The sequence below is a fragment of the Lucilia sericata genome, unplaced genomic scaffold, assembly GCF_015586225.1.
Source record: "Lucilia sericata isolate MDLA Ls3-8-SP2 unplaced genomic scaffold, ASM1558622v1 Contig000602F_arrow, whole genome shotgun sequence".
NCBI classification, from domain to species: domain Eukaryota; kingdom Metazoa; phylum Arthropoda; class Insecta; order Diptera; family Calliphoridae; genus Lucilia; species Lucilia sericata.
This window is the reverse complement of record NW_023994609.1, coordinates 122,143-136,460: the sequence shown is the minus strand read 5'-3', so window position 1 is coordinate 136,460 and position 14,318 is coordinate 122,143. Positions and strand designations below refer to the sequence as shown.

The window sequence follows — 14,318 nt, the reverse complement described above, 5'->3', positions numbered from 1 at the left end:
ATCTAGTTCTATTAGTTTCCCAGTTAAACGAAATTTTGTATTTAATTCATATGGGAGGTACCAAGTACCCATTGGAAATCCGCCCGTTATACTCTAAATGTTCAGATGAATGTCAAAGTTCTTCAAGTAAAATTTAAAGATTCTAGCTTTAATAGTTTCTCAGATATACGAATTTTTCTATTTTATTCATATGGGGGCTCTAAGCCCCCCAGATGAAGGTCCGCTCTTTTTTCCTTAAAAATGTTCAGATGAATATTAAAGTTCTTCGTGCAAAGTTTTAAGAATTCAGTTCTATTAGTTTCCCAGATAAACGAATTTTTGTTTTAATTAATATGGGAGGTGCCGCTCCCCTCATGGGTAGTCCGCCAATTTATTACCCAAAATGTTTACATGGATGTTACAGTTCTTCGTGCTAAATTTTAAGAATTTAGTTCTATTAGTTTCCCAGATAAACGAATTTTTGTATTTAATTTATATGGGAGGTACCACGCCCCCTAATGCTAGTCCGCCTACTTTTTGTCCTAAATGATCATATTGACACTAAGTGGCTCCGACAAAATTTGAGGACTCTAACTGTTATATTATCCCAAATATACGGATTTTATATTTTCTTAATGTGGGCGTGGCTCATCGCCCACTTGAAAATTCGAAATAAAAGTAGCCTATTACCTATTCCAGACATGCATTAATACGCTGTGAAAATTTCAAGAAATTCGCTTCAGCCGTTTAGTAGTCTATAACGTTCAAAAATACAAACATACAAACAAACACACATTCATTTTATATATATAGATTACAAAATATTATAATCTAAATGGGAGGTTTAATATGTGCAATCTTTTCAATCTTTTAATTTCATTACTTTCATCCAATAGGCAAATAGCTAATAAGTTAGGATGATTACCCAGTCGTTTAAGGTAATTTTCCGTGTGTCTCTTGATTTCATCTTTAACTTTGGGCGTGTTAAGATCACAGTGAATTATATCATTGGTAACATACCATGGAATATCGATAAAGCTTCGAAGAGTTTTAGATTGGAAACGCTGTAAAATTTCTATGTTAGAGAAGCAGGCTGTTCCCCAAAGTTGTATCCCATATGTCCATATTGGTTTTAAAACTGCTTTATATATTCTCAATTTATTTTCGACACTTAAATGAGACTTAGGTCGCAATAGCCAATTGGATGTGGTTTTTCCATGTGAGTCTTCGATCCATGTACAATCCAAGATATTTCACACAATTTGTGTGAGGTATAATTTCGTTGTATATTGAAACTGTTTGACAATTTTATTTCCTCATGGTAAACGTGATGTAGTTAAATTTATTTAAATTCACTTCGATATTCCATCTTGTTATCCAGTTTTGTAAATTGTTCAGTTCATTTTGAACAAAATGGAATGCTACAGTTGGGCAATTACTCGCAGCTAAAATTGCTGTGTCAACTGCATATGTGGCAACTAGAGCATTTTCAGAAATTGGTAGATCGGACGTATATAGAGCATAAAATAGAGGTCCAAGGACACTACCCTGAGGTACGCCGGCGTTAATTTGCAGAAAATCAGAGTAATCATTGTTATGTTTGACGTAAAAGAATCGATTCGTTAGGTACGATATTAAAAACAAATAAAATGGAGTAGGAAAAAGACGTTTTATTTTGTACAATAATCCCGCATGCCACACACGATCGAAGGCTTGTTGAACATCAAAAAATAACTGCTGACCAGTATTTTTTGTTCTCCAAGGCTTCCGTAACAAGTTGTACAATCCTATGGCTCAGGGGTTCCATGCTTGTGGCGAAAGCCGAACTGATGATGTGGTATAATGTTAAATTCTTCGACCAAGGGCGAAATTCTACGCATAAATATTCCTTCAAATATTTTCGAGAATGTCACCAACAAACTTATAGGTCTATATGACGATGTGGAGTTTTCCGGTTTATTAGGCTTCGGAATCATAATAATCATCGCATATTTCCATTGCGTTGCATTGTTAGAAATAATAACCCCTTTATGGCAAATATTTCAAGATTTGGGCATTTATTTGATCATATCCTGATGATTTTTTAAATTAAGATTATCAATTTCCAAACGAACCTCATTTGGTGTTATATGTTTGATGGGAAGGTCCATCGGACAAGGTCAATCAAGAAAATCGAGGACACATTTTTCGTCTGTAGATCGATGATTGAAATTGATGGGTATAAAAACCTTTTCCAAATATGAAACAAATTCTACACTTTCATCAATTTCTGTACCAGTTTTTAAAGAGATGTTTAAATTTACTTTCTTTTCTATCCAATACATATACGAATCAATGTCCGTTTTATAAGAAAATAAATATCGTTAGTATGAAGTAGTGAGCTACTGTGTGACAAAAACTGAGAATGATCAGAACTGTGATCGAAACATTCATTTACATCCAAGTGATCCCTTGGAATTCCTTTATATATAAACAAGTAAGAAAGTATAGTCGGGCGAGGCCGACCATATGATACCCTACACCAGTTATGAATATTAAATGTGATTTATTTTTCATAGTAAAGCATTTATTTTCAATATTTCCTTGTTCCGATACATTTAAGCAATTTATGGATGAAAAACTAATTTTCTGAAAGAGGCTTTATATGGGGGCTAGGGGCAAATATGGACCAAGCCCGATAAAATTTTGTGAATATATTTATATTTACATAATATTTTATTGTGCTGAATTTCATCGCGATATTTGTGTTTATAAGTTAATTTGGGACATTCAAGTAATTTTCTGAAGGGGACTTTGTATGGGAGCTAGGGTCAAATGGGGCCCGATCTTTATGAAATTTGGCAGGGTCATCAAGAATTCTATAAAACTTAGTTGTGCCGTATTTTATCGATATATCTGTATATTTAACATAATTATGAGCTCAGAAGCCCTTTTCGGGGGGTTCTGTTCTATGGGGGCTAGGTGAAATAATGGACCGATTTTAACCATTTTCAATAGGCTTCGTCCTTGGGTCAAATAAAACGTGCGTGCCAAATTTCATCCAATTATCTTGAAAATTGCGACCTGTACCTTGCGCACAAGGTTTACATGGACAGCCAGCCAGCCAGACGGACGGACGGACGGACGGACATAGCTTAATCGACTCAGAAAACGATTCTAAGCCGATTGGTATACTTTAAGGTGGGTCTAGGACGAATATTTTTGTATGTTACAAACATCAGCACAAATCCAATATACCCTCCCCACTAAAGTGGTGTAGGGTATAAAAAGTCAAGTAGATCTGGAATCTTATTCCGATCTGTTAGCCAGTAAGTATGTTTTCCTGTTGAGAGTACGGAGAAATTGCTGTTCTATATACATTTGAAAAGTTCTTTGCCTTTAGGATTTTGGCTTCTTGATCCCCACCAAGGGTGTTTACTGTTAAAATCGCCTCCGATTTAAAATCTTGAGCCTAATTTATCGAAGAATCTTTTAAAATCATTTTGTTTCAGATTAAATCTTTGGGGAAAGTAAACAGAACCAATTGTTAATGGAATGTTGTCGCATGTAACGGATATTAATGTGGATTGTAAAGATGACTCTTGAATTTCATTCAAAATGTTAAACGTTATGTTTGATTTCACAAGAACTGCAGTGCCACAATGAGCTGAGTCATCCGGATGGTTTATATTTATAAGAGTGTAGCCATTGATATGAAAGTATGATTTGCTGGTAAAGTGTGTCTCTGAAATCAATAATAAGTCAATTTTGTTGACATTGAGAAACGCTTCAACTTCTTGTCTATGAATAGACAAACTGTTTGCGTTTCATATTGCTAACCTGAGATCTATTTGCATAGTTTTTCAACTAAGAGGGTAGCATTCTTAGAATATTGTTTGTCTGCTCTATTTGGCTTTGCATTAAAGATTCTAATCTTGCAAATGCATTTGATTCATTTGACTTTGTAACATCAGCATATGAAATACCTGTGTTAATATAATTATTGGTGTTTGTATTGAGGAATTTGATTTGCAGAGGATTGTTGATGATATTTTTAATTATACTTTGATAGACCCTACATCCTCGGTAATTCGCTGGGTGATCTTGGTTGCAGTTGGTGCAACGAGCTGGAGTCTCTTTATTCTTTACACATTCAGCAGTGGGGTGGTCCCCGGCACACTTCACACAACGATAAGGTTTTGTAAGGTTTTGTGTCCAAATTCTTTACATCGGTAGCATTGAACAAGTGTTTTAACTTTCCATGGTGGTTCTACTATTATAGCTGCAAAGTTAAACGGTTGTATTCATAAAAAGTTAATTTAGGTTTATTAAACATTATAAAGCAAAATCCACGAAAATGGTATTCATAAACGCCAAATAGCTTAAAATACCTTCAATAAACCTATGACAAATAGAAAAAATTTATTGTACGCTCGACCCTACTTTAAGCCAACAATAAGTTGAATTCTTACAAATTTTGTCTCTGAAGACGAAAACTAATCATGTTTTATTCTGAAATGAAATCTAAAAATTGTAATTTTAACGTTTACAAATTTGTAAATAAAATTCCAGATAAATTTTAAAAGTTTCTATTTTGGTGAAAACTAAAATCTAGGCATTATTGGATTAATAGATGAATATTTGACAGTATTCCAGTTGGTCAATACTATTTTTGGCAATTTGGAAATGCCCGCCTGTCAATCAAATCATGGCCACAATCATTTTATTTGTCTTTTTCATAGTTTATTCGCTATATATAAAGCCATGAAGTAATTAAGAGTGTAAATTATATTGATTAGTGTTCTATTAATGCAAAATATCTTCTCCGGCAATAAAATGTAGTCTTTTATCAAATAAATTTATCAGTATTTGCAAAAATTTATTAAAAATTGCTATAAAAATAAGTAAAAATAACAAAATGTGCATAGTGATGTTTATTTTGTCACAAAATATTCGTTATTCGAATACTTTTAATTATAATTAAAAATATATATGTTATATTCATTCATCTGAACTAAATATATATTTATTGTAGCCATGTATACATTTATTTTTCTTAAAAGTTCGTTCTTATTTTCAAAAATGTGTTATAAACAAAAATATAAAATTAAGAAAACCGACTCAACGAATATTTGATCCTAATTGTTCGCAACACTAACACAGAAAATGACAGCCAAATTGTACAGTGCTGCCAAGTTAAACAATAAACAGCACAATAGTTAATGTAGGTTTATTATTTGTTTATGAATACCACAATTTTATTAATGACTTTTAAGTCTAAAGTGTACTTTAACTATTGTGTGATGTAAATCTAAAATAAGCATTTTTTATGAATACAACTGAAAGTATTTAAGATTATGTATTGATTTGTTATCTTCACTTGGCTCAAGATCGACAAAAAATAATGGCAATGGCTCTTTAGTTGCCCTACTGCGTATATTCACAATATTCCTTACTTTGTGTCCATCTAATTCAATTGCTTGTTTGATTTCATCTATTGGTGTAGTATGATGTAGATTTTTAATTACTACTCTAAATGCCCTTTCAGACTTTAATTGATAAGTATGAAACTGAATTTGCTTTTATTGCAAAAGTCAATAATATTTTTAAGAATCGGCTGTTGTTATCATCAATTGGATTTGCTTATCTTTTAAAGCCTTATATGAAAATTCGGTTGGCTTAATTACTTTACAAAAGTCTTTAATCATGTTTGATACATTTTCTACGTTTGGAATAAATAGCGGCGGAGGTTTGGGTATATTTGTAGCATTGGTTGCGTTTGAAGTTGTAGGTCTATTAGTTTCATGATCAGTCTCATCATCTTCTACGTCACTAAGTTCTTCAAACCTATTATTAGTACCGTTTAGGGCTCTCTTCATGGGAGGTTGATTTGTTGGTGATTTCGAACATCCCCGCTTAGTGGCTTTTACTACCTGCCAGTTCTCACTTCTTCTTCTTCACTTAGTTCGGTCATTCTGTTGCTATGCAGAAAATCGAATTGAACACTGCAATTGTGTTTTTTTATTTATTTTTTATATTTTAATACCCACCATCAAAAAAGATGGGGGTATATTGATTTTGACATTCCGTGTGTAACAAATCGAAATATTATTCACAGACCCCATAAAGTATATATGTTCTGGGACCTCGTAAGATTCTAAAACGATCTAGCTATGTCCTTCCGTCTGTCCGTCTGCCTGTTGTTGGCACGATAGCGTCCACAAAAAAAAGAGATGTTGAGATGAAATTTTCCCAAAATAATTTTCATTGATCAGAAATGTTTGGTATTGAAGATGGGCAAAATCAGTCAACGATTTCGCATAGCCCCCATACAAATGTACCCCCCGGAATATTGTGTAAAGAGCTTAAACATTCACAAATTCGTTGTTTATGAAGAAAATGCCACAAAATTTCGTATAAGTCAATTTTTTGACATCGGAAATAAAATTGTGAATTAAGGCGGACATAGGCCCATAATTGGTCCTACCCCCATTTTAGGTCCCCTTTAGAAAATGACTATAATGGTGATTACTGGCTGAAAAATACGAATATAGCGATGAAATTCGACACATATAAGTTTTATGCAAGCCAATACCTCTCCATCCAATTTTAGGTGGATCGGTCCATAATTGACCCTACCCCCCATATAAGGTCCCCTCTATAAAGTTACTTTAACGCTCATTATTGGCGTACAAATACGACTATAGCGATGAAATTTCACAGGATTAAGTTTTATATGAGCCAAAATCTTTCTACAAAATTTTATGTGGAACGGTCCATAATTGACCCTATCTCCCATATAAGGTCCCCTCCATAAAATTACTTTAACGCTCATTACTTGCTTAAAAATACGACTATAGCGATGAAATTTCACAGAAGTGAGTTTTATACGAGCCAAAATCCTTCTACTAAATTTTATGTGGATCATTTTTGGCGTAAAAATACGAAGAAATTTCACAGAAGTAAGTAAGAAGTAGCGATGAATTTTACAGAAGTAAGTTTTAAACAAGCCCAAATCTCTCTACTAAATTTTATGTGGATCGGTTCATAATTGACCCTACCCCCCATATTAGGTCCCCTTCAGAAAATGACTTTACCGCTCATTTTTGCAGTAAAAATACGAGTATAGCGAAGAAATTTGACATAAGTAAGTATCTTAGGAGCCAAAATCTTTCCATCAAATTTTATGTGGATCGGTTCATAATTGACCCTACCTCCATACAAGGTGCCTTCAGAAAATGACTTTAACGATCATTACTGGCTTAAAAACACGACTATTGCGATGAAATTTCACAGAAATAAGTTTTGTACGAGCCAAAATCTCTCTACTAAATTTTATGTGTAATAATTGACCCTACCCCCCATTTAAGGTCCCCTCCATAAAATTACTTTAACGCTTATTACTGGCTTAAAAATACGAGAGTAGCGATGAAATTTCACATGAGTAAATTTTATACGAGCCAAAATCTCTCCACCAAATTTTATGTGGATCGGTCTCTAATTGATCCTACCTTCAGAAAATTACTGGCTTAAAAATACGAGTATAGCAATAAAATTCGACTCAAGTAAGTTCCTTGCGAGTCAAAATCTCTTAACTAAATTTTATGTGGAACGCTCATTACTGGCATAAAAAGGAGTAAAGCGATGAAATTCGATATACATATATATGACCCAACCTACTTCTAAAACTTCTATAGGAACCGAAATCTCTCTACCAATTTTTATGAGGATCAGTACATAATTATCCCTCCCCATATAAATTCCCCTCAGAAAATGACTACAACGCTCATTACTGGCTGGAAATTGTACATAAATATGATTTTTATAAATAAAAATCGTTATACAAGATTTAAGGATGATCGGTTCATAATTAATCTGAAGGTCCCCTTCAGAAAATAACGTTAACGCTCAGTACTGGTTAAAAAATACGAATACCGCAATCGGTCGATCGGTCCATAATTAACCCTAACCCCGTATAAGGTCCCTTAAAGAAAATGACTTTAACGCTCATCAATGGCTTAAAAATACAAATAGATCTATGAAATTTTAAATAAATAAGGAACTGAAATCTTCCTTCTTTTATGAGAACTGGTCCATATATGTATAAATAACCCTACTCCCTATTTAAATTTATATTTTGAATTCGAAAGAGCACTGTCAATAGTTAAACCCCCATTAATGGACCGCTTTTAAACATTACCCGGATGTTCTCATTAATATCGATATATAATAATAAAATTTCAGAATTTATTTATGTGGCAGTGATTTGATGGTGGGTATATAAGATTCGGCAAAGCCGAATATAACACTCTTACTTGTTTTTGTTTTCTTTATTATATTTTTATACCCTCCACCACCATCAGTGGTGATAGAGGGTATATATAAGTTTGTCATTCCGTGTGTAACATAAAGAAATATCAAGCAACATAATTTAACCAAATTCACCCAAAACATTCACTATTATCCGGTACAGTTTGGTATTGAAAATGAGCAAAATCGGTTCACATCGAGAAAAGTTATGAATCAAAATTTAAAACAACCTCGAAAAAAATAAGCATTTTTTACACATTCTGATGTAATTTTCTTGAAAACTATGCAAGATAATTTCATGAAAGTCATCATACATTCGTTTCTACACAAGATATTGATTCCCGCCAAAAATTGCCAGCATCGGTCCATAATTTCATATACCTCCCATACAAAAGTACATATTCCCGGAAAATTAGTTTTTTTGTTAATAACTTCCGTCAGAATGTTGATATCTTCACAAAATTTTACAAATTAAAATCTTATGTTAATAGAATTCATTGAGAGAAAAAATTTTCTGGATCGGTCCATAATTGGACATAGCTCCTCCCCTCCCGAAAATCACTTAAACGCACATAACTCATTACTAAATTAAGATATCCATATAAAATTTGGTACAAGTATTGCTCTCACATACAGAAATATTACTATGACATTTTTTTCCGATCGGTCCATAATTGGTCATAGCTTCCATATAAGGTCCCCTCCCCGAAAATCACTTAAACGCACATAACTCATTACTAAATCAAGATATCCATATAAAATTTGGTACAAGTATTGCTCTCACATACAGAAATATTACTATGAAATTTTTTCCGATCGGTCCATAATTGGTCATAGCTCCCATACAAGGACCCTTCCCGAAAATCACTTAAACGCGCATAACTCATTACTAAATCAAGATATCCATATAAAATTTGGTACAAGTATTGCTCTCACATACAGAAATATTACTATGAAATTTTTTTCCGATTGGTCCATTATTGCTCATAGCTCCCATACAAGGACCCTTCCCGAAAATCACTTAAACGCACATGACTCATTACTAAATTAAGATATCCATATAAAATTTGATACAAGTATTGCTCTCACATACAGAAATATTACTATGACAGTATTGGGGATACAAGTATTCCATATGAAATTTTTTTTTCCGATCGGTCCATAATTGGTCATAGCTCCCATACAAGGACCCTTCCCGAAAATCACTTAAACGCGCAGAACTCATTACTAAATTAAGATATCCATATAAAATTTGGTACAAGTATTGCTTCCACATACAGAAATATTACTATGACATTTTTTTCCGATCGGTCCATAATTGGTCATAGCTCCCATATAAGGTCCCTTCCCGAAAATCACTTAAACGCACATAACTCATTACTAAATCAAGATATCCATATAAATTTAGTACAAGTATTGCTCTCACATACAGAAATATTACTATGAAATTTTTTCCGATCGGTCCATAATTGGTCATAGCTCCCATACAAGGACCCTTCCCGAAAATCACTTCAAAGCGCATAACTCATTACTAAATTAAGATATCCATATTAAATTTGGTTACAAGTATTGCTCATATGTACAGAAATATTACTGTGAAATTTTTTTCCGGTCGGTCGATAATTGCTCATAGCTCCCATACAAGGTCCCCTCCCGAAAATCACTTAAACGCACATAACTCATTACTAAATCAAGATATCCATATAAAATTCGGTACAAGTATTGCTCTCACATACAGAAATATTACTATGACATTTTTTTTCCGATCGGTCCTAATTGGTCATAGCTCCCATATAAGGTCCCTTCCCGAAAATCTACTTAAACGCACATAACTCATTACTAATCAAGAATTCCATAAAAATTTGGTTACAAGTATTGCTCTCACATACAGAAATATTACTATGAAATTTTTTTCCGATCGGTCCATAATTGGTCATAGCTCCCATACAAGGACCCTCCCGAAAATCACTTCAAAGCGCATAACTCATTACTAAATTAAGATATCCATATTAAATTTGGTACAAGTATTGCTCATATGTACAGAAATATTACTGTGAAATTTTTTTCCGATCGGTCCATAATTTGTCGTAGCTCCCATACAAGGTCCCCTTCCGAAAATCACTTAAACACACATAACTCATTACTAAATTAAAATATCCATTTAAAGTTTGGTACAAGTATTGCTCATATGACAGAAATATTACTCATTACTAAATTAAAATATCCATATAAAGTTTGTCACATGTTTTGCTCTCACATATACAAATATTACTATGAAATTTTTTCCGATCGGTCCATAATTGGTCATAGCTCCGTACAAGGTCCAATCCCGAAAATCACTTAAACACACATTACTCATTACTAAATTAAAATATCCATATAAAGTTTGATACAAGTATTGCTCTCACATATAGAAATATTACTATGGAATTTTTCTTCCGATCGGTCCATAATTGGTCATAGCTCCCGTACAAGGTCCCCTTCCCAAAAATCACTTAAACGCACATAACTCATTACTAAATTAAGATATCCATATAAAATTTGGTACAAGTATTGCTCACATATACAGAAATATTATTACAAAATATTGATATATATACATTTAGCACAAATATTGCTCTTATATACATAAATTACACTATAAAATTGTTTTGCAATCGGCCCATATTTGGTCATAGCTCTCATACTAGGTCCCCTCCAGAAAATCACTTAAATGCACGATATTCATTGCCAAATAATGATATGGATACAAGATTTTGAAATTTTGTCTTTATATACATAATTGGTCATAGCTCCCATACAAGGTCCTTTTACGAAAATCTCTTAAACGCACATTACTCATTATAAATAAAGCTATTGATTCAAAATTTGGCGCAAATATTAGTTTTGTATATAAAAATTCAATTTCAAGATTTCTTATTACTAAATTACGATATAGATACAAAATTTGACTGAAATATAGCTTTTATGTACAGAAATTTAGCTTAAAGAATTTTTTACGATCGGTCTATAATTGGTCATATCTCCCATACTAGGTCCTGCCCCTAAAAGCAATTTAACCGTATTTAAGTAGTTGCATTATCAATTTATGTAGAACAAAATTATATAGGTATTTTGAAAATCCTTAAATTTTTCACATACATGCACATTATTAAATATCGGGCGCTATAAAAATATAAAAGAAAATGGGGTTTGTAATGTTCAATAAATCTTGGAATTGTAACAGATTTAAGCTATTTAAATCTTGGGGTTTTTCTATTTAAGACTTGAGAAAACTTATTTCTACAAATATTTGATCAATTAGAAAAGTTTTAATATAAAAGTAGCTGGTGGAGGGTATTTAAGATTCGGCTCAGCCGAATATAGCACTCTAACTTGTTTTTTGTAATTTTAAGAATTTCGTTATTTGCATATACTGCAAGCAGACGCTTGAAATTTCGTTTATCTGACAATAACTGGTTAAACTTAACACACTGGCAATTCGATTTTGAGACATATAAACATGTTTACATCGAATATCATCGCTGTACTCGCATTTTTATGTCAGTAATTGTCCGCATGAAATTCGGTTGGAAGATTTGAGTTCCTATAAAAGTTCTTATATCAAATTTCGTAACTGTACTCGTATTTTAAGCCAGAAATTATTGTTAAAGTAATTTTCTGAAAGGGACTCTATATGAGGGTAGGGTCAACTAGGGTCTCTCTACCAATAGATTTGGTAGAGAGATTTTAACTCATATAAAACTTATGTGTGTCGATTATATTTCAAGGGTCAATTATATTTCCACAGCAAAATTTGGTTAAGAAATTTTGGCTCGCCAGGAACTTACTTCAGTCGAATTTCATCGTTATACTCTTATTTTTAAGCCAGAAATTTTAGTTAAAGTCATTTTCTGAAGGAGACCTTATATGGGGAGTGGGGTCAATTATGGACAGATCCACATAAAACTGGTGGAGAGATTTTGGCACGTAATAGATTTACTTATGTTAAATTTTATCGCTATAATCGTACTTTTAAGGCAGTAATGTTAACGCTCAGTACTGGCTTAAAAGTACGATTATAGCGATAAAATTTGACATATTCATTTTCTGAAGGGGACCTCATATGGGGGGTATTGTCACTTATGGACCCATCTTCATAAAATTCGATGGAGAGATTTTGGCTCGTAATAGATTTACTTCTGTCAGATTTTTTTTATTGTCCCAGGGACGAAGCCTATTGAAAATGGTTAAGATGGGTCCATTATTTCACCTAGCCCCCATACAACTGAACCTCTGAAAAGAGCTTGTAAAGCTTGAAATCAAACTTCAGGTCTCAATATTCAATGAAATTTGGCACATGATCTTCTATGGTACCGCAGACGAAACCTATTGAAAATGGTTAACATTGGTTCGTTATTTCACCTAGCCCCCATACAACTGAACCCGACGAATAGGGCTTTTAAGTTCATAATTATGTTTAATATACTCGTATCTCGACAAAAAGCTGCAAAACCAAGTAGGGTATTATGTGGTCGGCCTCGCCCGACTATAATTTCTTACTTGTTTTAAAATATCTTTATTTCTTAATTGGATATTTGCATTTAAGCGATTTTCGGAAGTGGTCCTTATTTGGGAGCTGTGACTAATTATGGACCGATCCGGAAAACATTTCGCAGGGTGTTTCATATCTTACCGATATCTTCATTCAGTTATGAAATATGTGCGTTTACGTGGTTATCGAAATGGGCCTTATATGGGATCTATGCCCAATTATGGACCGATCCAAAATACATTTTGCAGAATGATATACTATGTGTACACAATCAACGTTGCCGTTGTGATACTAAAGTCGCAATTTGACCCTTTTTTAAGTGCTTTGCCACTTTTTGTGACCCCTTGTCAAAATGAACTAAATTTGCGAGTTCTTTCGCTTCTTGCCACTTTTTGCCCCTTTTTTAATAAAACACATTTTTGTATTTTAATACACACCATCAAAAAAGATGGTGATTGTTTTTGTCATTCCAATTGTAATACATCGAAATATATGTAGGACATGGATTTACAAAAAAATATATATAGTCTTGGTCCTTATTGAATTCTAAGACGATCTAGCCATGTCCGTCCGTCTGTCTGTTGAAAGCATGATAGAGACAGGACGGAAAGAATTAGAGGGTAGGTAGGTTTGTTTAGTATTGAAAATGGGCAATATTTATCTTTCTTTAAAATGTTTATATGTATCTTTCTTTAAAAATGTATGTATATCACCCAGAAAAACAGTACAGCAATAAAATTCGACAAAAACTCATTTTAAATAAACAAAATCTGTCCATAATTGGCCATTCTTCAAGTAGAGGTTCCCCTTCAAAATGTAAGTTTAACGCTCATAACAGTCTTTAACTTTTATGGAATCCGAAAACTGCATACCAAATTTTATGAGGATCGAGATGTAATAAACCCATAAAAAATAAACAAATTATGTAGGAACCAAAATCTTTTTACCAAATTTTATGAAGATCTTTTTATAATTGACACTACACCCATAGGACATTCACCTCCTACAGAAAATGACTTTAACATTCATTACTGTTGTTATATAAAAATGTTCTTACCCCATTGAATCCGAAAATAGTATTGATGTTCATGTGACTATTGATATACGATAATGAAATTCAGTATTAATGATTAAACCGTGGTCAAATATAGGATTAAATTCCGAAAATAGCTTAAAATTTATTTTTTTGGTCCCAGATGTGCAAAATTTTATACAATTATCTTGGAATTTGCGGTTAAGCCATGAGCCCATAAATTTTATAAAAATAATATGTTTTTACAAGTAGAAGACGCTCAACGATTTTATTTAGGCTTTTATAAAAATCTATTCTGTCTATTTGACTGTTTTACGGATGAAACGGCCCACAAATAGTGAGCATGGGAGGTGGAATTTTTCAAACATATTTTGAATTGATCAGGGGGTTTACTCTGTATTTCGATTTGAAAGAAAAATCTTTCGAACACAATGTTAATTAATTTAACATTCAAAATTGGTGAATCGTCTAACTAGAAAAATA

The 14,318-nt window shown here is 32.9% G+C and overlaps 1 protein-coding gene across 3 annotated transcripts in view; it reads right to left on the bottom strand.

The window, feature by feature from the left end:
- Positions 1–14,318, bottom strand: part of LOC119606563 (fibulin-2-like) — a 175,918-nt gene that overhangs the window by 92,126 nt on the left and 69,474 nt on the right. The gene's annotated exons all lie outside the window — the stretch shown is intronic.